This window comes from Hibiscus syriacus, unplaced genomic scaffold (assembly GCF_006381635.1).
Source record: "Hibiscus syriacus cultivar Baekdansim isolate YM2019G1 unplaced genomic scaffold, ASM638163v2 tig00110266_pilon, whole genome shotgun sequence".
Taxonomy (NCBI): Eukaryota; Viridiplantae; Streptophyta; class Magnoliopsida; order Malvales; family Malvaceae; genus Hibiscus; species Hibiscus syriacus.
The window spans coordinates 12627-39141 of NW_024062654.1; the positions used below are offsets into that span (position 1 = coordinate 12627).

At 37.4% G+C, this 26515-nt stretch overlaps 1 pseudogene; it reads right to left on the reverse strand.

The window, feature by feature from the left end:
- Positions 1-364: 364 nt before the first annotated feature.
- On the reverse strand, positions 365-14251 carry LOC120115560 (annotated as a pseudogene).
- Between the last annotated feature and the right edge of the window lie 12264 nt (positions 14252-26515).

Genomic DNA, 26515 nt, shown 5'->3' on the forward strand with positions numbered 1-26515 from the left:
ATCATGAACTGAAATTCGTAACTAGATTGAAGTCTCAAACTTAAACTCGAACCTAAACATTAAATACATAAAAACCTTACTGTATTTGTTTTAAAAATCAACGCATAAATACTAATATTATTAATAATTTTTTTTAAAAAATAAAATATTAATATATTATATTTTTGAGCTATTTACAAACTTTTCGAGTTAAGTATTAAGTAGCTCGTTTCGGATCGTTAAGAATTCGAGTCATGCTCGAACTCAAGTCGAATCCATTCGATCCGAATATTTTTCGAACCTTTGACCGAATCAATCTCAAGTAGCTCGCGATCTGTCTCGTCTCATTTACGACGCTACCCATGAGGTGTTGGCCAAGGCTTCGAAACAGTGAATTTTTATATACGTTTATCTCCATAGAAGATAAACTCTTCCAGTGAATATTTACTACAGTTTCATGCACTAATTGCGAATCGTTTCAGAGAGAAGGATTTCGGGCCCATGTAGGCTTCCGACAAAGAGACTAAAAGCCGATGGAAAGCTAGGGCTGAAGCAACGATGAACGTTACGAATGAAACCCAGGAAACCGTAACATCAATGCCGGTTCCTTTCTTGCAGACTTTAGGATCTTGAATAAGATCAGCTTTAGTCGTCGGTCGCTCAAAAGGGACCGGTAGTCGTAATGGTTGAAGTTATAGATAATCTGGACGAATGATGTAGCTCTTTATTCAGACGCCCACCAGCCAGCCTTAACTTGTAACTGGACTGGCTAGCTGGCACAAATTGCTCAAGAGCCTCAAACATCCGGCAGTATAGGATATCGGCGATGATTTTGCATAATTGGAACCTGAAGACCTTTGCTTCTTTGGAAACCGCTGCTCGGACTAATGAAGCTCCATCCTGCTTATCAAGAGGTATATAAGTTTAAAATACACAAAAGCATTTTATGAAAATATCATTGCAACTTGGAAGGTTAGCCATGCTGAAGACCTTGGTCCAAATTCGACCAATTCAACTTTGTCCTAAAATTTTCAGATTCCATGTCAAATTATATGGTAGGACGAAAGCATTATGAAGAGGGTATTTGGAAAGGAAAAGGGAATCAAGTTGAACAGTACTCACCGCCGTCATTATAAGTCTTCTAAGAACCACACCATCTTTAGACGGTAAAAGCCTCAGCAACAAATATGCGACGTCAATCACACTGTTAGTCGTAGTTGGTAAATTATCCAGGGAAGTTGAAGTTTCATCACTAGAAGATTCCACCAACTGCAAGCTCTTTCTGCAGAATATAAATTAGATTTATCGCTTTCAAAAGCTTAAGAAAACAACATTTTACAGCAATTGAAAATAAGAGGCCCCAGTTATGGACAGGATCCTTCAACATAAGGATCACACCATCATAATGGTAAACAAGGAGAGTTGAACATACCTAGTTGCACCGACTCTCATGAAAAGTGCCAGCCTCTCCCACCGGAATTCCTTCCTTCTGTTCAAAACCACCTGTATGGGGAAAAAATCAAATAGATTAGACAAAAGCAATCCAAAAGCAACTCAGAAATCTCCCGGTGTTGCCTGGAGATACCAAAAGAAAACATAGTTCAGCACCCAGATAGAAGTGACCACGACATTAAGGTCCTAACAACTACATGAGGCATTTTACGTTGCTGGAAATTAAACAAACTATTTTGTAAAAATTACATGCTAACAATGATTGAGCAGAAGTACAACAGACTACGATTCAAACACAACAGGGGAAGTACCTGGGAACAAAACTATTACTAATTGTCAAGGCCTATTGACAGAGACTTCAATTATGATGCTTGATGTAGTAGTAAAGGCACATAGCTCATAATAAACTATAAGATTAAAATGTTACCGAATGTAAAATTTTCCTTGTTTCAGCTGAATTTTCAGTTAGAAGTTTGCGGACAACAAAAGGATAAGCTGCCTCAAATGTCTTAAAACTTGGATCTGCAGCCACTGCCAAACCTGAAGGAATATCATGGTTATCAATAAACTGGGTATAGAAGAAATAGACCATACAGGAATTAAAACAAAACAGCAGCTACGAAAAACAATTAAAGGAAGATATGGAATGTAAGAAAGATACAAAGATACTGTCAGAAGTATTCTCAGTCCATTTTTGTTAAAAGAATCTTGACATAAATCCTGTATAAGATTAATCCCCTTTTTATGTTTTCAAAATGACACATGAAAGCAGATGCAGAATCATATCATTTGGGTGCAGAAAACCTAAATATACATGTATTCTAATTGACACCTGAACCTGTTGGAATCACTCCTATGATTGGTGTTTTAATTCTACTCCTGAGCATTAATCCCATGAATTCTTTTCTAGCAATGATCTTGAACAAGAGAACACAAAAATCTTGCACCAACTAAATTTGACTCGAGTCATTCCAGTGCTTATCAGGACCCATCCATTTAGTTACTTAAATCATAGCAAACACTTAGACTAGGTTCCTCTGCCTGAGTTTCAATTAGTGAGGATATAGTAGTAAGATGACAGTATTCTTTGTCACATAAAAGTTGAAGCATTATCAAAATCATGCACTACACTTCTGAATCCTTTTAAAAACATTGCTTCATTTCAACTTTCGATTCTTTATACCACTTTTGGAGGTCATCATGCTGCAAATGATGTTGAGACCTGAGGTTACTATTTACAACCCAGGTGAATAAGAAAACAATACCCAACAACGAAGTTACAACCAAATAAACAAATCAAAAGAATCAGCTCAAAACTAAGAAATCTGAAACACAGTGACTTACCTTCCAAGGAAGCAAGAGAACGTAGTACTAGTGTGTAGTATGGAGGCATGCGGAAATGATATTTGAAAGCTACAGACCATATTTTGCCCAGAACCTTCAACAAGGTTAACATGACAATCAACCACTTAAAACATAAAGCAGTAAGAAGAAAAATCCTTTTGTTTGGGTTTAGCTGGGGCAGTGAAAAGAAACATGTAAAAGCACTATGGACAGTAAAAAAGGAAAGCATGATAATAAGCATTTGCAAAGGAATCGATGCTACAAAATTATTAATTATGATAGGAATTTGCCACATCTCATGTCAAACTATAAAGAATTTTATAGTCAATTGCATTAAGATTCAAAAGAAACACGTCTGGAAAAGATCAATTAATTCTTGAAAGACTGAACGGGTGGACTTTATCATTAATCCATTTAACAAACAAAAGGGAAACAGACAAGAATCCAATAAGATGATTGTCACCCGATATCTTTTTATTTCTAAACATGTATCATGCCTGAGTTTAATATGAATATGAATAACATTTCAATAGCAGGTAACATTGTACATTGAAATTAACAGATTAACTCACCTACTTCTATGAATAAAAGAGAGGTTGTTTCCAAATAAAATCAAATTGGAATTCACAACTTTACTAATTTGAATCAGATGCAGAAAAGCTACCCATTTTAATTATATAAAATGTACGCAAACTAGAGTTCAAGATGTGACTCTCACCCTACTGAACTTGACATCAGGAATCCCATCTTTAAACTCTACCTCCCCCAGGGCATCTTCCAGATCCTGAACCATTTTCAGATTCAGAGTCAGCATCATTGGCAGGAATTCAACAGTTATCACATGAAAAAAGCAACAAGAAAAACTTGGGTTTGCAGCATCAACAATAGAAACTCTAAGCTCGAGAACATTTTTTTAGTCAGTCTATAGAGCTATTAAAGAAGTAAATCATACCATTGTAACTCGTCGGATATTAGTTCCTGGCGGTACAACATCCATTTCAGACAGAGCTTGAACAAGGGATGACCAATCACCATTCACTATGTGCACTATGGATGCTAGCATTGCGAACTGATGTTTCTTTTCCATTCGGCAAAGCAAACCAAAGTCCAAAAACCTGAGGCAGAAGTCACCATCGAAAATAATAAGATAGCCACACAAAACAAAAAAATTCTTCTAACACAAAGAAGATAAGGCAAGGTTACCCTATCCGTCCTGATTTTGTGTAACGCAAGTTTCCAGGATGTGGATCAGCATGCAACAAGCCTACTTCAAGTAGCTGAGTAAGCGATGCCTGCACTCCTTTGTTAACCTGAAATAGTTACAGCACAAAAAAAATCTCAATTAATTTTGCAAATAAAATTTGGCTAGGACACACTAGCAAAGCATTCTTGTTAAAAGTCGAGTAATTCACTGTTAAACTCATATATATTCTGTAGGATTTGTTAAATATTTATATACAAGCTGTAATCTTAACTTAAGAAACTCTTAAACTAGGAAAGTAATTAATTCTAGGGGAAGATACAATCCCTTAAAGTTAGGGATTGTAACTACTAAAAGAATAATCACATAATCCTACATAATATTTTTAATTTAGAAATCTATTTTTTGATACTCCCCCTCAAGCTGGGGAATGGATGTCCTCCATCTTCAACTTGCTTGCTTACTTTTGAAAATACTTCCCAGGTAGTCCCTAGGTAAGTATATTTGCAACTTGATCTCCAGTGGACACATAGGGAGTACAAATTAGTCCACTGTCAAGTTTTTCCTTTATGAAATGTCTATCCACCTCAACATGTTTTGTCTTATCATGTTGAACTGAATTATGAGCAATATTGATTGCTGATTTATTATCACAGTACAACTTCATTGGTCCTTCCCATTTGATCTTTAAATCCTCCAAAATAATCTTACGCCACCACAATTCACAAATCCCAAAGTGCAATTGCTCTAAACTCAGTTTCTGCACTGGATCTAGCCACCATATTCTACTTTTTGCTTCTCCATGTCACTAAATTTCCTCCAAGAAAGGTGCAATTTCCTGAAGTTGATCTTCTATCAACCATGGACCCTGCATAGTCTGCACCAGTATAGGCTTCCAAAGTCAAATTTTCTCCCCTTTTAAACATAATTCCTCTGCCTGGTGTACCCTTTAAATACTGTAGGATTTGAGTTACTGCCCTTAGGTGTGATTATTTAGGATTGTGCATAAATTGGCTCACAACTCCAACTGCATAAGCAATGTCAGGTCTGGTGTGTGATAAGTAAATCAATCTTCTCACAAGTCCATGATATGAGCTTCCATAAATTGATGCATCCTCTATCGAATCTCCGAGTTTGTGATTAACTTCTATTGGAGTTTCTGCTGGCCTGCATCATAATTTGACAATTTATGTCAACAAGTCTAGGGTGCATTTCTGTTGGGATATGAAGATTCCTTGCTGTGAATGTGTCACTTCAATACCAAGGAAGTGTTTTAGTCTTCCAAGATCTTTGACTTCGAATTTTTTGATAAGAATTTCAAGCCTCGTTAAAAACCCCCTTCTTTTTTTTTATAAGAATGACAGGCCTCCTTAAAAACCTCCTTCTTGATCAAAGAAGGAGGAAAAGAGTGCCTTAGAAACTTTATTACTCCTCCGAAATTACATAAGATTTAACATAGACACCATACTGAAAAAACACAACAGACTAAGCTACTCAACAGAACCAAAAACCTAAACTCAAACGATAAAACGCACTGGAAACGACTAAACATCAACCAATTCCCATCTTTGCTAAACTATCAGCCTCCCCATTACACACCCTTGGAATCAGTCTAATAGAGTGCACCCTGTCCGTGATAAAAGATGAAATCTCTTTAACTAATGGGAGGATAAAAACTGGGGCCAAAGCTGGTGTATGGACCCATTCCACAGCCGACTTACAGTCACTTTCCACAATCAACCTTCCAACCTTAACCCAACAAGAAGACATATAGATTTCAATGCCTCTCTTAATAGCCTTTAACTCAGCAACCGGCGGGGGACCCTGACCTACATTTTCTGAAAAAGTCAGAAGGGAGTTGCTATTCCAATCTCTCAAAATACCTCCTATACCTCCATTTGAGCCATCAAGTCTAACAGCTCCATCGACATTCATCTTCAAAAAATCCATAGGGGGTGGAATCCAGCGAGAAACCTGAAAATTGTAAATGTTGAGAGCTTTAATACCATCTGCAAGAGATGGATCACCAATCAGCACATCCTCCTGAATAGGACACTTAGGATACTTGGCTAGAAACCATTTAGATAACCTGAATCTAGCAATAAAAAACAGAGACATCCTATCCAAGGGGGAACCATCGAACACCATTGCATTCCTAGCTTTCCATATCGACCAAAATACTACTCCCGGGATAAATTTCCAAATCAACGATTTCCCCCTCAGCTCACCCCAAGAACATAGCAAAGAAGGTGGATCCTTTGGAAGGACTAAGGCTATTTCCCAATAGCTTGCTATCTTGTTCCAAAGTTCCCAAACAACATCACATGAAATAAATAAATGCTGAACTGATTCCACTTGTTTTTTACAAAACGGACATAGAATTTCATCCCCTAGCTGCAAACCTCTTTTCACCACCTCCTCTCTCACTGCCACTTTCTGATGAGCTAGCTGCCACAGGAAGACTTCAACACGAGGAGGAGATAAACCCTGCCACACCCCTTTTACCCATAAATCGGACTCCCCAGACACCTTGCCGAGTTCCTTTCTACAAGATTTCACTACAAAAGATACAACTTTACAAACACCTATAACAGAACCGATGAACAAAAACAACCTAAAACCACCCATAAATAGCACCACTAGACCAGCCAATTCCTTCATTAGGTAAGACATCAACCTCTAAATTGGTTGTCCTATTAACCAAATCTAACAACACCTAATGCAAAACAAACCAACATTACAACCAAAAACTTGAAAAAAAAATGCCTCTGTCTTTGACTTCGAATTCCTTCACCAAAGACTTATTTAAGTCATCAAATCCTTTCAAATCATCCCCCTATAACTATGATATCATTTACATACACCAGTAAAGCAGTAATTCCCCCTGAAAATGAATGTTTCACAAATAAAATATGATCACCTTGACTTTGTTTGTAGCCCAGTCTCAACATCACTTTGGTAAATCTCCCAAACCAGGCCCTCGGGGACTGCTTTAGCCCGTACAGGGTCTTCTTTAATCTGCACATTGCCTGCTCACTACTTGAACCAAATCCAAGTGGGATGTCCATGTAGACTTCCTCCTCAAGATCCCCATGCAAAAATGCATTCTTAATTTCATAATGTTGTAATTTTCATTCTTGATTGGCAGCTAATGACAACAACATTCTCACAGTGTTCATCTTTGCAACAGGAGCAAATGTCTCAAGGTAGTCTATCCCATAAGTTTGAAAATACCCTCTAGCCACTAACCTTGCTTTGTACCTCTCTAAAGAATCGTCTGATTTGTATTTTAATGTAAACACCCATCTACACCCCATTGTTTTCTTCCCTTATGCAGATTCACCAAGTCCCATGTTTTGTTCTTCTCAAGTGCTTCCATCTCAGCTTGCATGTCATTCTTTCAATTCTCATTTTATAATGCCTCAGCCACATTTTTAGGAATGACAATGGTATTTAGGCTAGTAATGAAGGCCTCGTGGTTGCGAGATAGGTTCTTGTAGGACATAAATAGGTAAAAAGGGTTTTTTGTGGTGCAAGTTCTTTTTGCTTTTCTAATTGCAATAGGAAAATCAAAATCCCCGTGATAAAAAATAGAATCAGATTTTTCAATGGAATTTAGATCAGAGATAGATTCGGTAGTTACCTCAGTTTGTATAGGAGAGAAAGGAGATGATTGGACCTGCACTGGTGCCTTCTTTCTCGAGTAAACCAACATAGGACGAGTAGTGTTCTGAGTTTTTTGATAAGGGGTGTTAGGATCAAATTGTAAGGCGGTAGGCTGGTAAAAAACAGGTTGTTGGTCAAAGCCAGGCTACTGGACAGGTTTGATAGGCTGATAGACAAAATTAGGCTGCTGGCCTGGTGCATGAAAGTAAATGAAAGTAGGAAATAATCCCTGCACATATCTTCCCTTAATGAAATCTCCCCCCTGATGATAAGGGCGAATAAAATAGCTTTCTTTTTCTACAAAAGTAACATCAGCCGAAACAAAGTGTTTCCTTGTAGGTGGATGATAGCACTTGTACCCTTTTTTAGTGGAATAGTAACCAACAAAGATACATTTTAATGCTCTTGGATCAAGCTTGCTCCTATTTTAGGAGTATACATGGACAAAGGCAACACAACCAAATATTTTAGGTTTAAGGTTCAGTGAGGAATTGAAATTTGGGAAGAAATTGGTTAGGATTTGAATAAGACTTTGAGATTCAAGGACTTTAGTAGGTAGTCTATTTATCATATAGATGGCGGTTAACACAATTTCCCCAATACTATTTAGAGACATTTTTTTTGAAACAAAAGAGCTCTTGTTATGGTAAGAATATAGCCATTCTTTCTTTCTGCCGCACCATTCTGTTGAGGGGTATTCATATAAGAGGACTCATATATGATGCCTTTCTCTTAGAAATAAGGTGATAGGACTTGGTTGAAATAGTCTTTAGAATTGTCTAATCGAAACCTTTTTATGTCTGCCCCAAAATGAGTCTTACTCAATGGTTTTAAAGGTAGAGGTTACATTTGATTTTTGTTTTAGAAGAAATATTTGTAACACTCGGGTACAACCATCTATGAATGAGACAAACCATCAAGTCTCAGTTATATTTGAAATAGTGGTTGGTCCCTAAACATCACTGTGAATAAGGGTAAAAGGATTAGAGGCTTTTTATTACTTGCTGGAAAAGTTCTTTTATGTTTTGCAAGTTCACATATATCACAATGGAATTCTTCAATATTTAAGGATTTGAACAAAGAGGGAAACATAATCTTTATAACATTAATGGATAGGAGACCAAGGCGAAGATGATGAAGCCATATTTGGTCCTTATTGTTTTGGATTCTGATAAAAGTGAAAAGGGTGGGGAGTTCAGGGCATTGACTTGTCCACCAGGGTCTTCAAGGTAATATAGGTCATTTACTTCGTTAGCACGTCCAATCATCTTCTTCGTTCCTTGTTCCTGAGAAATGCATTGAGAGGAATGAAAAAGAATACTACAGTTGTCCTTGGTAATTTTCTGGATAGATAGAAGATTAGTAAATAGTTTTGGTACGTGTATGACATTTTTAATATAAGGGTTTAGCTTATAACAATATCTCATTGGACAACAACTGTTATCATGCTACCATCTGCAACTGTTATTTTTTTGTTGCTAGGACAGGATGTATAAGTGACAAATCTGAGTGAAGAATTGGTCATATGGTATGTAGCTCCTGAGTCAATTACCCAAAAGCTTTGGGTAGGTAAATTTGAGGCCTTAGAGTCCAAAGAAGAGGATATACCTAAGAAAACCAAACTACATGTACCTGTAGCATGGGTGTTTTCTAGTGACCCTAGCAAGTTCTTCAGTTTATTTATTTCTTCTTTGTTGAACTCAACATGTTATTCTTGAGAGTCCTCAATCAAATGTTTGATTGTATATGTTCTTCCTTGTCCCCTTGATGATCATTCTTTTTATGAAAAATTTCTACTCGCTGTTTGTGGCTTCCCATAAAGCCTCCAACACTTCTCTTTTGTGTGGCGAGGTTTCTTGCAGTAGGTGCACCATTGAAACTCCCTATTCACTGTTTTTGCTGCTTCTGATTTATTTACTTTAGTAATCTGCTGTTCCAAACCAATTTTCCTCTCGATTACAACTCTAGTGACTAAGGTTGAACTCTACTTGACTGCTTTCAATCATTACTCCTCTTCTTCATTCCTCAGCACGAATGATTGCAATAGCTTCATTTAGTGAGGCAAATCTTCCTTTCCAAGAATCTGGACTCTCACTTCATCGAATTCAATATTTAGTCCAGCAAGAAAATCGTAAATTCTATATTTTTCAACAAACCTCTTTAGGACTGATGCATCTTCACTACACCTCATTTGGATAAATTAGTAGTGATCTATCTCCTGCCAAAGATTTTGCAGTAGGTTAGAGTACTCAGTGATTGATCTGCTTCCCTGCTTGGTGGATGAAATCTTGCTCTTGATTTCATAAATATGGGCAACATCTTTAACCTTTGAGTAAGTTTGTTTTACAACCTCCCATATCTCTTGGGCAATATTGAGAATCATGCAAGTATCACTGATCTCTAGCACCATTGAATTCCATAATCAGGACATAACTAATGAATCTTGTTCATCTCAAGAATCAAACCTAGGATCTCCCTCTTGAGGTCTAGTTCCAAGAAGATGGCTTAACTTACCTCTACCCTTTAGGAATGTACAAACTAGCTGAGACCATTTAACGTAGTTTTTTTCCATTCAACCTATAGGCAGCTTGTATATTTGCAAATCACCCACCGGGTTAGAATAACTTCCTTTATTTATTGTGCCTCCCTGAACAGTTTCAAAACTGCAGGTATCGACCACCTCAACCATATTTTTTTGTTGAGCTAGCAATACACACTTAAGGGAAGGGTTTAAGGAAAAGAAAAGATTGCTAAACCGAGATTTACAGGATCCATAAATGAGCTTAAAACATCTCTGATACCATGTTAAAAGTTGAGTAATTCACTGTTAAACTCATATATATCCTGCAAGATTTGTTACATATTTATATACAAGCTATAATCTTAACTTAGGAAACTCTTAAATTAGGAAAGTAACTAATCCTAGGGAAAGATCCAATTCCTTAAAGTTAGGGATTGTAACTATTAAAAGAATATTCACATAATCCTACATAATATTTCTAATTTAGGAATCTATTTTCGAACAGATCTATATACCAGTATTATAGAAAATAAACATTTTTCCTTTTGTCAAGACAATTAGTTGAAGAGCCACCAACTTAGAGGGAAAAAAGATGCAATCCCAATCTTAATGGTCCAATATAGATTTTAGGACCGACTTTATACCAAAATGTGGATGATGTATACAAAACAACAGATAAGTTTTGCAATCAGTGGACTGAAGAAATTCAAAATTTTAAACATAAACCAGGCATTTGACCTCCAATTCTTCACATTTTCAACTACCAATCCAAAGTTTTGGACTTGTTAAGCACTTGTTGTTTGATGTTCTTATCTTGTCAACTTCTAGGAAAACAAGCAAAAAAATATTTTCTAGTTTGGACCATATACAAAGCAAGATTCTTTAGCAAATTCATGAGCAATCCAACATCTTTATCACTCAAAAGTCTTCACACGCACACGCACATTATATACTTGTATATAAAAGATGTATGACATTTGGTATCACCCTAGGTGATCTATGGTTAATCACCCACCTATATCATAACTTAATGTAGCTATACATGTGCTAAAGTCAAATGCAAGCTGGTTTTATGCAAGGTATCAAATACTAAGTACAGAGTTAAATGGTAAATCACTACTCACTAGGTCAAGAAGGCGCTTCTTTGCATCAACTTTCTGCCTCTCAAAATACTTAGATCCATGATCGATGGAGTTACTCATAGTTACAGAAAGTAAGTCAGTTGGACTCTCTCCAACCATCCACTCCATGGTCAAAACTCTCTTCCTGGTTAAATGTTGAAATACTTTTGGAACTTGCATAAACGAACTGTGAGAGTAAGCATCCTGTGGACAACACATCCAGTTAATTGGAGAAAGGGCACTCCTTCCAAGATATTAACTAAGCAATAGAAAAAAATGTGAATTAAGGACAAATAATAGATATTAAAATCCATGACTGCCATAATCCTTGGTTGAGAATTCATTCTCACTCTTAACTTTTCGATACAAGGCCTCAGTAGGCTAATGGTAACAGACAGCAGACAATTTTGGTCAACTTTAATAACTAAGCTACCATTATGGTGACAAATATGCAACATTTTGCGGCAGTTTCAATGTTTTCAATACCAGAAACTCAGAAGCATTAGAAGCCTCCAAAGTGTAGTCAAGTTCCCCAACTAAGCCTTTGCCAAGCTCATCAGCATATAGACGAGGATCACTTTTTCTCTTTGCTATCTTTTGCAACAGCCCGAGCTGAAAAAAGAAAATCAATTACAAAGTTAATATATAAATTCAATTCTGAACCACTTAGGGGAACACGTTAGAGGCATCATACATACCCCAAGGCGTAATATAAATATCTCGCACTACCACATGGCGCAAATTTGGACGTTGTACTTTCACAGCAACATCAAAACCATCCAGAGTATTCCCACGGTAGACCTAAAAGGGTAATTAAAACAAGATTACAATAAAAACACTAAAGTGATTTATATAAGGAATGAAAGAGGAAAAGGAGAGATAGATGATGACATCATGTGATATGTGGTATTTAATAGCACACCTGACCGAATGACGCTGCAGCTACTGGTTCCTCAGAGATGTAGCTAAAGAATGACCCAACAGGAGAACCCAAATCATCCTCAATAATTTTCATAGCCAGAGGTCTCGGGAAGGGAGGAATTTGATCGTGTAGCTCAGACAATGCCTGTCATTACAATTCAATTCAAAGTATCAAGGCATGCTCACTCAAACTGCAGAAAATCAAGGAGAATTTGAGAAACCTCATATATAAATCATGTATCCCAGAAATAGATTTATATACATCCAAGCATAAATTAAGGGCCACAACTCTGAAGCTGAAACATAATCATTTATAATTGATGAAAAGGAAAGAAAAGCATTTGCATCTCATCATGAACAATTTAAAAACAAAAACATGATAAAGTTAACAAATTTTTTATTAAATGTAGTCAACAATGTAACAAGAAAATGTTGAAGTTAATGGCATACACATATGCATATACCTGCTAAAGTGAATTATCTAACAGTTACGAGCGACTACATAAAAAAGATTAGTCACTTAAAGGTTCCCACGTAAGAATAAGATACAACAAATAGATGATGATAAAATACTCTGTAATCTAACCTTAGAAATTTCAGGACCAATAATGTCTGGTCTTGTGGAAAGGGACTGACCAACTGCATCAGCAAGCAAATGCATGTAACTAGCATATCGGTAAGATTGTGACTGCAGGAAAAAATATAAAATGCCCAGCATATCACTCAAAGAAAAACAACTAAGAAGATGCAAACAGCAAATTAAGTGCTCAAATTTCAACTAGACCACATTTCTGACCTTTGATAAACGTGGGCCCAAGGTCTAGCAATGTTTCTTTCAACACCATCCCAAAGTTGTACTGTGACGAGTTCTCATCAATATCCTTAGCTGGACTTGGTATTAAGAACTTTTTAACCCCAGTCATGCGAATTCTAATTGCAGCAGAGGCAAAGGATGAGAGAACCTTGCAGAAGAGAAAAACCATAAGCCCCAAGCCCCCAAAAGACTTGGTGTAACCAAATGATCATGGAGATAATACTAGGAAAAGCGAACAGAAAATATAATAGATATGGAAATAGTAAGCCTGATTTAAATTTTGTCAAGAATAATTTATACACATATATATTTAAATCAATATCTAATCCTATAATCTTTTGTAAAGGACAGATAGAAGAAGTAGAAACCAAATATAAGTCATAACTTGATTGATCAATCATTTCTAACTACCTCAAGAAGTCGAAAAGCCACTACATGTGGGCGGCGACTGAAATAATCAACTACTTCTTCCGCATCATAAGCTTCTGGAAGTGGTTTTGACCATTTCCTCGACTGGTAGTAGAAATAACTCGAATAAACCTCCAATGCTTTGAGATCAGCCATCATCAAATCCAAGCCAGACAGTTCTATCAAGACAATCATATTCCACTATCAATAACTAAAATCAGGATAAATTAGAACTAGAAACTTCAACTAAATTTCATCTATGTATGGTTTCTCTTCAATCATTTCTCACTTCTCACCTCGTTTTTTTTCTCTCCTTAACTAAACAGTAATCAACAATTAATTACGAATTTGGCCAAAAACGAAAGAAACAAAAAATGGCTTCAAAATTAACCTGGATAGCAAGGTTGAGGCCACAAAGGGGGTTGTGGAGGGGGAGAGAAGTTAGGATCCTCGAGATTCCGAAGCCAAATGACGTCGTCGACAGCTTTCTTCGCTTGAGAGATCCGAAACTTTTCGTTGGCCCACTCCACACCACTTTTAACTCTTTTCTTCAAGAACTCCATGTCTCGACGTACAACATCACCGAAATGATTGAAGTTACCAAAAACAGCCTGTACGCGCCGTTGCGGTTGCTGCTTTCTCCTATACGTCATCGTCTTCAATGCTCCTCTGTTCTCCCGCAGCGCCGTCACCGACATCGATGATGTCAGCGACGTTAGTAAAGCCATCCTCCGATTTTTTCTCTGTTTTATCTTTTTCTTGTTCTTTATTTATTTATTGGCAATTGAGTTGGGGTTTGTGGCTGAGGAGCGAAGGGAGCGGAGAAGAGAACGAAGCAGAGGCAGTGTGGGGATCTACTACGGTCAATCTGAATTAAACTTAACGCTTTGAGAGTAGATGATTGGTCAAGCAAAGTTATCTGGCCGGCCAACTGTAAAACGAAACGTGTCCATGTTTTGGTAGAATTCGGATGAAACACGAAAGATCTGGGACTTTTTCACCGCAGTCAAAATTTTAGCAGTTGATACTAGGAGTAGATGAGATGAGACATATCGCGAACTATTAGAAATTGATTCGATCAAGGTTTGATAAATACTCGGATTGAAAAGACTCGATTTTAACTCGAACTCGACTCAAGTTCTTAACGAGCCGAAATGAGTTACTTGATATTCAACTCGAAAAGCTCGTGAATAGCTCGAAAATATAATATATTAAGATTTTATATTTAATAATATTAACATTTATGTATTGATTTTTTAAAAAAAAATACAATAATATTTTCATATATTTAAGGTTTGAGTTCGAGTTTGAGGCTTCAATCGAGTTAAGTTTAAGATTTTTTTTTCATTTCGAGCTGCTCACGAGCTTCAGTTCAGGATTTCGAGTTCGATTCGAGCTTGAAAATTTTAAGCTCGCGAGTTTTCGAGTCGAGTCGAGCTCTATTTCAGAGTTTTCGAGTCGAGCTCAATAATACTCGAGCTCGACTCGGCTCGTTTACACCCCTAATTGGCGCTTTAACTTCGTACACCGTTATGACTTATTATATTATTTTTAGGTAAACCACAATTTTAGTACCCTAACTATCACTTTTCTTCTGTTTTGGTCATTTAATAATTTTTTTTTCAAAATATACATAATATTATGTTTTGGTTTCATTTTGGTCAATCACTGTAAAAAAATTAACAGAACTGCTGATATGACATTCTTTTTCAATGATAAAATGTCATTACTTTATGGTGACACTTCAGTACCACCGCTAGTTTTTTAACGATAGATGACCAAAAGAAAACTAAGACTAAATATTATATATGATTAAAAAAATGTTTAGATGACCAAAATGAAACAAAATGATAGTTGTGATACTTAATGTGTAGTTTATCCTTTTCTATTATAACCTAATCCAAATATAATATAAAAATTATTTCTTAAAATAACATTTATTTTCGATTAATTCTTAAGGTTATATTGTTGTAGTTTGACTTGAATTTTATCCCGTTCATATTAATAAGAGAAAATAACCTCAGTGACCAAAAATCTCATATAATATACGATTTTAACCAACTTTTTCCGGATTTGCAAAAATGACCAACAAAATCGCAATGCGATCGCTAATTCGCAACGCGATCTCCATTATCGCAAATTCGTGTTGTATTTTCGCAATGCGATAGTTGAAAATCGCGTTGTGATGGTCTACAGTGTCGTTGCGATTTTCCCAATTCGCAATGCGAATAAGTAAATCGCAACGCGAATTGGGAAAATCGTAATGCGAATAAGTAAATCGCAACGCGAATTGGGAAAATCGCAATGCGATACTGACTATCGCAATGCGATAATACAAAATCGCAACGAGATACTTACTTTCGCAACGCGATACTGACTTTCGCAACGCGATTCTGACTTTCGCAACGCGATAATACATAATCGCAATGCGATTTTCAAAGCGCCATTAGTATCCTGGCCAAGTATTTTATTTTTAAATTCCAAACACGAATATTAATATATTGGAACACTGAACCGTCCACAGTATATCCCGTAATCGCAACTCATAACCTAAAACCTAAAATCACAACTCAGTCCCATCTCCATCTCTCACTCTCTCACCCATCTCCGACGAAATCCGTCCCCATCTCCGGCGAAATCCATCTATCTCCATCTCTCAGAGCCACCCTCACAATCAGAAATGGAAAATCAACCAAATCAACCAACGAGGGTTAGTTTTTTAATTATTTTCTTTTTGAAATTTTTGCATTATTATTAGGTTTTTCATATTGAAATTGATGATAATTTTACTGGTAATTTCAATAATAGATTAACCATTTCACTTAGATTGCTTATTAAATCAACCGAGAATCGCAACGCGAAATGAAAATCGCAACGCGATTTTAGTTTCGCGTTGCGATTCTCTCGTTGCGATAGTCATTTTCGTGTTGCGATTTTCATTTTCAGAAACTATTCTTCTTCTGCAAATTGAAACTTGAATGAATTGCATTACTTCAACCAAAAAACAAAGACAAATAAGAAATTCACAGTGATGCAAATTTAAGTTTGAAGAATAAACTACTACTCTTTATGTTTATTATTGTTTTTGGTATATCTTCACAGTGTAGCTTTTGGTATATCTAACTTAGTATGTTTATTGTTTTTGTAGAACTTTTATTCGGCTCAATTAACCTTAAGAAATAAAGTCAGCCTGGCCAAAACAATTGCGTCGAAGCTTTCACCTGCACAAAGAAAAATGTTTGAGGATACTTGCTCCGGGCCATGACTGAAAGTACAACATCCCGGTGGAGATGCGATGTTGACACACCTATTTCTTCAAACCATGACTAGGGATCTACCAGATACTATACAACGTCGTGATGAAGAGATATGGTTTGATTTTCCACCGGCGTATACGTGTTTTGGGCGGGAGGAGTTTTGCTTAATCACCGGTCTACGCTTCGGACACGATGATGTAGGTCGGTACACTAGACACATTACCCGCCCATCATGGTTATCCCGGGTTTTTCCTGAGCTGGAGAGGTCGAATCTACACGTGGAAGACCTGACGATATTATTGAATAAGAAAGATGGTTTTACTCGGATGGATGACGTCGACGTTGTCCGAGTATGCCTTTTAATTCTTTTGCATGCCGACTTTTTAGGCAGAGAGGCCAGACAACCTATTCCAAATGATCTAATCAAATTGGTAGAAGACCTAAATGCGTGGAACCTGTTTCCGTGGGGCTCGTATTTATGGAAAGCTACATGGAATAAGTTATCGTCTGCCTTGGATGATCGAAAAAATTTGCATGGCGATGGTTCCAAATACACTTTGACAGGCTTTATTTGGGCCTTTAAGGTAAGAATTTTTATATAATGTTTCCAAAATTATAAGTAATTATTTAACAATTACTAATGTTTGTTATTATATTGTTTGTAGATTTGGATATTTGAGGCCTTTCCCGCCATGAAGACATATGCAATAAAAACTTCAAATAATATTCCCAGGGCTATTTCCTGGAAGAGGAAACGAACCTTGCAATGGGAAGATTTACTACGGTATACGACAATAAATAATGTAAGTTAACATAAATACTACCATATGTTTATAAACAAGTTATTACTAGTACACGTTTAACTTTGTTTGAGCTTTTATATTGTTAGGAGGCCAACACTCCTCTACAGAGGCTGACACCCACGGAAGCTGAGCTTGCCACTGATTGGTGGCAAGCTAGTAAGCGTTTTTTTGATGAAACGGTTGATGAGCAGCCTCCACTTCGAGAGCCATCACCTCGCCCAGAGCTATCACCTCACCCAGAGCCATCATCTGATCGACCCGGCTATACACCTCCACAACGACAGCCATCACCTATTATGTCACATCATCGAGCCTCTTCTCCACCATCACCGCAAGATAGGCGACCGGCAAAGATGCCACGACGTTTATCTCCCTGTTCTCCACCTCCACCTCAACGGGATGAGTTAGGGGAGTTAAGTGATGAGGTCAATGCCTTGCGTGAGGAGGTCGGTACTTTACGCAAAGACGATGGTGAATGGCGTGTTGAGGTGTCTACATTACGCGGTGAGGTAGCCGCTCTACATGAGATGGTAGCATCGTTGCAGAATGAGGTTCATACTCTACGCAACGAGGTAAGTTTAAGATTTTTCATACTCGTAATTCATTCAGTTGCTGCCAATACTGCTAAACTGTTTTTGTTAGTATTTGTTTTTGGTTTTGTTTTTGTCTTTTGGTTGAAGTAATGCAATCCATTCAAGTTTCAATTTGCAGAAGAAGAATAGTTTACTTTCGCAACACGAAAATGACTATCGCAACGCGGAAATGGCTATCGCAATGCGAAATGAAAATCGCAACGACAAAATCGCAACGCGAAATGAAATCGCAACGACAAAATCGCAACGCGAAATAAAAATCGCAATGCGATTTGTGTTTCGCGTTGCGATTTTATCGTTGCGATTTCATTTCGCGTTGCGATTTTGTCGTTGCGATTTTCATTTCGCATTGCGATATCCATTTCCGCGTTGCGATAGTCATTTTCGCGTTGCGATTTTAAGTTTCGTGTTGCGAAAGTAAACTATTCTTCTTCTGGAATGTTTATATATGTTGTCCTTTTAAATGTTTATATAAGTGCTTACTTCTGGAATGTTATCTGAGCATTTTGTGAACTATGATAGAATAATGACTTGGGTGAATACAATGCTAGTTTGAAACATATTTGTCTTTGTTTAATATCATGTCTGTTTATTTACTGATTTATGTATTAATTTTTTTAGCGGCCCGATAAGGTGGATGCTTTACGTCGGGTTTTCCTTGCACGACGGAGTTCACGCATCAGACGGCGTGGACGTGCTATTACGTCTCCGTTCACCCCAATGGTGCGAAGACTCCGCAAGAAGAAGCCCGACTCACCGGTCATCCCTCAAGAGTCCCCTCCAATCGTTCAAGAGGCCCCTATTCTCCCTCAAGATTCCCCCCCACCGTTCAAGAGGCCACTGTCATCGTTGAAGAGGTCCCTCCTACCATTCCAGAGCCCGATTCACATGGGGTAATATATCGAAGTATTGAGAAACCCCCACCGGTTCCGGACATGATGGATGAGAGTTGGCTCTCGTATGAGTTACCGGCTAGTACCCTTCCAGTATCTGAAGTGGAGATGAGACAACTACCGGAAACAATTGTGGATAATACCCTTTGGGCTAAGACCGCAGTTGATTTTTATCTATATGAGCGGAGCCAAGGGTGTTACACTGACATCAGCAAACTCAACGATGAAATGTTTTTGTTGCTTGATCGGTCTTGGTGGGGTGTGCTATTAGGGGTTGAAGACAATGGCTATTTGGATGGGGAGGTAAGTCTTATATTTGTCTTATATATGATTTTGATTAATTTGTTTAAAAATTAATGTAATTCACTAATATATGTATTTTTTTGTAAAACAGCATATCGATGCGTGGGTGTCACGTCTACTAATAATAAGGAAGCTTAGGAAAAATAAAAAAAATTCGCTATATACAATAATGCCGTCGGCTTTTCACGCAGTTCACTTGAAGAATCAAAGAGATGAATCATTTTTGTTGGGCAATGGACAAGCTAAACTTTATCCTGCATGGTGGGAGGTCGATAAGGTTAGTGTTTATTTTTTAAATTTTTTAAAGGTGTTCATAAATAATTGCGCAAATAAATGAATTATTACTTATGATCGCAGGTGTTTATCCCTGTTTTGGAACGTCGACACTGGCTTCTCGTCCAACTTCAGCTCCCATCCCTGAAGATAATAGTGTATGACAGCATGATCAATTACATATCACTGTCTGATTTGAGAGATATTTTCAAGGGATGGAGCTCTCATTTGGCTAAATTCTTGGATGGGATTAAGTATTGGAGTCATTCTGGACACAAGAAGCCAAAGAAGTTTAATGTCACAGTTGTCAGAGACGAGACCGCGCCACATCAATCGCCGGGAGCCAGAGGGGATTGTGGTCCTCTCGTATGCCTTTGCTTGGCGCATTTGATGATGGGAAGCACAGATTTTTTACCTCCCACCAATAGAGATAGAGCTGCAGTAGGCTTGTGGTTTCGGCATTATATGGCTAGAGCAATATATTCGAGACGCTGCCTACCTGCATCCGCGTTATGAAAGTGTCCATTGTTAATTGGTAAGTCAAATGCAAGTTTTGTTAACATATATACTTCTTTTGGTTTGAAAATGTTTGGTTAAGTACCTAGAATTCAATAATTTGTTGTTTGTAGGTTTTAGATGTGTAGGAAGTCTTGTTTGAGCAAATGTTTGGTTTCTGCAGGTTAATCCTTAAGTGAGCTGCGTGAAATGGATGTACGGGGTCACAAAGTTGTTGATTCATTGATTCAATAATTGATGAAGAAATAAGAATTTATTATTTTTTGATTGTTTAATTGATTTGTAAAGATGATTTGTAAATGTTGATTTGTTTAATTGATGTGTACATAATTTGTGTTGAAATGTAATAGTTGATTTGTTGATTTTTAATCTGCTTTATGTTGAAGGCAAAACAGACTATCGCAACGCGAAATGGCTATCGCAACGAGAAAATCGCAATGCGAAATGAAAATCGCAACGAGAAAATCGCAATGCGATTTTCATTTTGCATTGCGATTTTCTCGTTGCGATAGCCATTTTCGCGTTGCGATAGCCATTTTCGCGTTGCGATAGTCAAATGAATGTCTAATAAGTGATAACAACTGAACAGATCATAGCAATGTTCAAACTCAAGTTACTAATACATGCCTAACTAAAAATGTTAAAAGTGCACACATAAAATATACACATAATGCAAGTTTTGTTAACATATATACTCCTTTTGGTTTGAAAATGTTTGGTTAAGTACCTAGAATTCAATAATTGTTAAAAGTTTATGCATGTTAATCCTCGTTGCCTTTTTCATTTCGCATTGCGATTCTATCATTGCGATTTGCATTTCGCATTGCGATGGTCAAATGATTGCCTTTCGCAACGCGATTCTGACTTTCGCAACGAGATAATACAGAATCGCAATGCGAGTTTCAAAGTTCGCAACAGGTTTTAGTTTAGTTTCGCAAGCCAAATTTTTTGTGTATATATCTACACAGCAGCAACAACTCATAACCTAAATCCCTAAATCGCAACTCATTCCATCTCCATCTATCACTCTCTCCGGCGACATCCGTTCCTATATCCAACGACATCCTTCCCCATCCGGCAACAGGTCTTAGTTTCGCATCTCGTTTGTTTAGTTACAACCATGAAATCATCTAATGTTGATCATGTTTGGATAGATTTGTGTTTTGGAGGGTCATGGGAGAATGTTCATGGTGTTTTACAATATATGCCTTTACCCATGAATCTTCAACTAAAACTGTCATTAAAGAAGTTAACTTATGAAACCCTAATGTTACGTGTTTCAAAGAAATTGAATTTAGAGCCCCTAAGTGGATTTAGGCTATCTTATCAGAGAAATGGTAAAGTTTATTTGTTAACCGACAATGAAGATGTTGAACGATTCATTGCTTACATTAATGTTTCAAGTGATGATGTTACATTGTATGTTGTTGAACCTAGAAGTAGTATTGTTGGGTCAGTAGCAGGTAGTAATCAACTAAGTGGGTCTCAAAACCCACAGCCTTTCCCTAATCCAAATCCAAATCAACTTTCAGCACCAAATTCCGGTTTTCGTATTGACCAATTAGACGATGATGAGCCAAGAGAAAAAATTGTGAGTACTAGTCAGTATTCGAAATTTGATCTTGGTCAATACCCAGACTTTGATATTGGTCAATACACGGATTTTGATAATGTTTCAGAAGAAGAAGCAGACCCTGCGTGTAATGATTTTGATATTGGTCAATACCCGAATTTTGATGATGAAACACCCGTTGCCGAGGAAGATGTTGTTGATGATAATGAGGAGGAAGTTACGACTGTGAATGAACATGTTGAACATCCATTCTGTAATTCATATAATCCTGAAGAAGAAAAAGAAGAAGAAAAAGTCCCCGAAGAAAAGAAAATGCCACGGGAGTATAACTGGAATATGCCAGAATTACTTCAGCTACCGGAAGAAGAGTTGGCAAAGAAAGCAGTTGATTGTTACACAAAAGTTATTCATATCAAGAAAGATGATTGTTTTGATACAAAGGAAGACTTGAAGATAGCTTTGTATACGAAATGTGTGGAAGATGGCTATCAACTAAAAGTTAACAAATCAAGCAAAGATCGTTTCGAAACAAGGTGTACGATTGACAAAAACTGTACGTGGCGTATGATTGCAAAGAGGATAAAAGATTGCGCAATGTTTCAAGTTAGGACTTTTATTGATAAACATACATGTTCAAGAACCCAAGTTTTTCCTCACCATAGACAGGCAAACAAAAAGGTGTTGGGTGGTTTTCTGGCTGAGTTAATGTTTTTGAATGGCAGGGTATATCGGGGACATGAAATTATGACTGACATGAATGCTCGGTTCAAGATTAGTATATCATATTCTCAAGCTTGGAGAGCCAAATGTTATACATGTTTTTGAATGGACATACTGGAAGGCTGTAAAGGCTTATCGGGAAGTGGATTTCAATAAGCATATAAACTGTTTAAGACGTGTTTTGCCTCAGTGTGCTCAAACACTAGAAGATGTCGGGTTTGAAAGATGGTCAAGAGTACATCAACTTGGAGCAAGATATGGTTTCATGACGTCTAATAGTGCAGAATCAATTAACGCTCTAAGTCGTCATTCCCGGAAATTACCCATTACTATGTTAATGGAGTTTTTTCGAGCCTCTATTCAACAGTGGTACTACAAGAAAAGAAACCATGCAGGTATTATTTCTTTGAATTCGTAACTTATCATATATTTTACTAAGTATTATTTATTTAAATTTACAGGAACATTGGAACATCGTGTTACACCATGGACTGAAAAAAAGATAACGAAACGTGTTGTGAAGTCAACGTCATGGAGAGTTGAACCATGTTCAAACACTTTGTTTGAAGTACTGGATAATAACTTAAATGGGCTTGTCAATCTAAATGCAAGGACGTGTAGTTGTATGAAATGGCAAACATCTGGTTATCCGTGTGGCCATGTTATAAAAGTTGCTCTTCATCTAAACCAAGATGATTCAAGCACATACGCTATGGATTGCTACACTACAGAAGTATATCGACAGACTTATGCCGAGATTGTCTACCCTATTTCACATCATTCTGAGTGGGACATACCAGATGACTTACAAACAGTTTTGCAACCAGCCATGGACAGAAGGCTACCCGGCCGACCAAAAAGTCACGATCGTATACCGTCTAAAGGTGAAGAGAAGAAGAGATCAACATGTAGTCGGTGCAAGGAAAGTGGTCATACAAGGTTGACATGTGGATCACCAGTGCCATCACAATCATCTTTTCCTCTACCAAAATATGGATCATCATCAAAATCCAAAGCTCATATGGTGTCAAGAAAAAGGCAATCAAAATCGCAATCATCTTTAAAATCCCAATCACAACTGGCTTCACCTTTTGGGACTGTTAACTTAGGTGATTTTTAAATGCAAACGTTGTATTATGTAGATTTTATGTGTGAACTTTTAACATTTTTCAGTTAGGCATGTATTAGTAACTTGAGTTTGAAAATTGCTATGATCTGTTCAGTTGTTATCACTTAATAGGCAATCATCTTAATGTCTATCGCAACGCGGAAATTACTATCGCAATGCGAAATGAAAATCACAACGAGAGAATCGCAATGCGAAATGAAAATCGCAACGCTAATATCGCAATGCGAAATGAAAATCGCAACGAGGGAATCGCAATGCGAAATGAAAATCGCAACGCGAATTTAATTTCGCGTTGCGATTCTCTCGTTGCGATTTTCATTTTCGCGTTGCGATTTTCATTTCGCATTGCGATAGTACTTTTTTGCCTTCAACATAATGCAGATTGAAATCAAAAAAATCAACCATTACATTTCAATCAATTAAACAAGCACAAATAAGAATTATGTTAACATCAATTAAACAAATCAACTTTTACAAATCACAAATCAATTAAACAATCAAAAAATAAGCAATAATTATTAGAGAAAATAACACTTCTACTATTGAATCAACTTTTGTAGCCATACATCATTTTCACGCAGCTCACTTCTGAGATTAACCTGTATAAACCAAACATTTGCTCAAACAACACTTTCTACACATCTAAAACCTACAAACAGCAAATTATTGAATTCTAGGTACTTAACCAAACATTTTCAAACCACAAGCCTATAAACATACCAATTGTTTATGGACATTTTTATAACGCGGATGCAGGTAGGCAGTGTCTCGTATATATCGATCTAGCCATATAATGTCGAAACCACAAGCCTACTGCAGCTCTATCTATATCGGTGGGAGGTAGATACTTTATACTTCCTGTGATCAAACGGTCCAACGCCAAGCATACGAGAGGACCACAATCCCCTCTGGGTCCTTTCGTTTGTTGTGGTGCGGTCTCATCTCTGCTAACTGTAATATTGAGCTTCTTTGGCTTCTTGTTTCCAGAACGAGTCCAATAATTTATCGCATCTAAGAATTTAGCCAAATAAGAGCTCTATCCCTTAATAATATCTCTTAAATCAGCCAATGATATGTAATTTATCATGCTGTCATATACTATTGCCTTAAGGGATGGGATCTGAAGCTCGACGAGAAGCCAATGGTTAGGTTCCAAAACAGGGATAGACACCTGCAATCATAAGTAATAATTCATTCATTTGCGCACTTATTTATGAATACCTTTAAACTCAATCTAAAATAAACACTAACCTTATCGACCTCCCACCATGCAGGATAAAGTTTAGCTTGTCCATTGCTCAACGCAAATGATTCATCTCGTTGATTCTTCAAGTGAACGGCGTTAAAAGACATCGGCATAATTGTATATCGTGTATTTCTTTTATTTTCCTTAAGTTTCCTAATTATTAGAAGACGTGACACCCACGCATCGATATGCTGTTTTACAAAAAAAGACATATATTAGTAACTTACATAAATTTACAAAAAAATAATCAAATGAAAATATAAGAAAAATATAAGACGTACCCCTCCATCGAAATAGCCATTGTCTTCGACCCCTAATAATACGCCCCACCAAGACCGATCAAGCAACAAATAGATATCATCATTGAGCTTGCATATGTCAGTGAAACACCCCTGGCTTCGCTCATGTAGATAAAAATCAACTGCGGTCTTAGCCCAAAGGGTGTTATCCAGAATTGTGTCCGGTAGTTGTTTCCTCTCCTCTTCAGATACCGGTATGGTACTGGCCGGTAACTCATACGAGAGCCAACTTGAATCCATCATGTCCGGCACGTCAGAGGGTTTCTCAAGAATCCTACATATGACGCCATGTGAATCGGGCTCTTGAATGGTGGGAGGGACCTCTTCAACGATGACAATGGCCTCTTGAACGGTGGGAGGGGACTCTCGAGGAATGATAGGGGCCTCTTCAACGATAGGAGTGGACTCTTGAGGGATGACAGGCGAGTTGGGCTTCTTCTTGCGGTGTCTTCGCACTATTGGGGTATACGGAGACTTAATAGCACGTGCACGCCGTCTGATGCGTGAACTCTGTCGTGCAAGAAAAACCCGACGTAAAGCATCCACCTTATCGGTCCGCTAAATAATTAAATAAAAATATCAGTAAATAAACAGACATGATATTTAAACAGTGAAAACAAAGATAAATATATTTCAAACTTTCAACCAAAAGACAAAACAAAGACAAATACTAACTTCACAATGTTAAAGTAAAAAGTTTAGCAGTTTTGGCAGCAACCAAATAAATTTACTAAGCAATCTAAGTGAAATGGTTAATTTAAGTGAAATTACGAGTAAATTTATCATCAAGTTAAATATGGAAAATCTTAAACTTACCTCGTTGCGTAGAGTATGAACCTCATTCTGCAACGATACTACCATCTCACGTAGAGCGGCAACCTCACCATGTAAAGTAGACACCTCCACACGCCATGCACCATCGTTATCAAGTAGAGTACATATCTCCTCACGCAAGGCATTGACCTCATCACGTAACTCCCTTGACTCATCCCGTGGAGGTGGAGAATAGGGAGATAGAAGTCATGGCATCTTTGCCGGTCGCCTATCATGAGGTGATGGTGGAGAAGAGGCTCGATGATGTGACGGGATAGGTGATGGCTCTCGTTGTAGAGGTGTATAGTCGGGTCGATCAGGTGATGGCTCTGGGTGAGGTGATGGCTCTCGAAGTGGAGGAAGTGGAGGCTGCTCATCATTCGTGCCATCAAGAAAACGCTGACTAGCTTGCCACCAATCAGTGGCAAGCTCAGCCTCCGTGGGTGTCAGTCTCATTAATGGAATGTTGGCCTCCTAAAAATATAAAAACTCAAACAAAGTTAAACGTCTACTATTAATAACTTGTTTATATATGATAGTATTTGTGTTAACTTACGTTATTTATTGTCGCATATGGTATTAAGTCTTCCCAATCCAACAGACGTTTCCTCTTTCAGGAAATAGCCCTGGGAATATCATTTGAAGTTTTTATTGCATATGTCTTCATGGC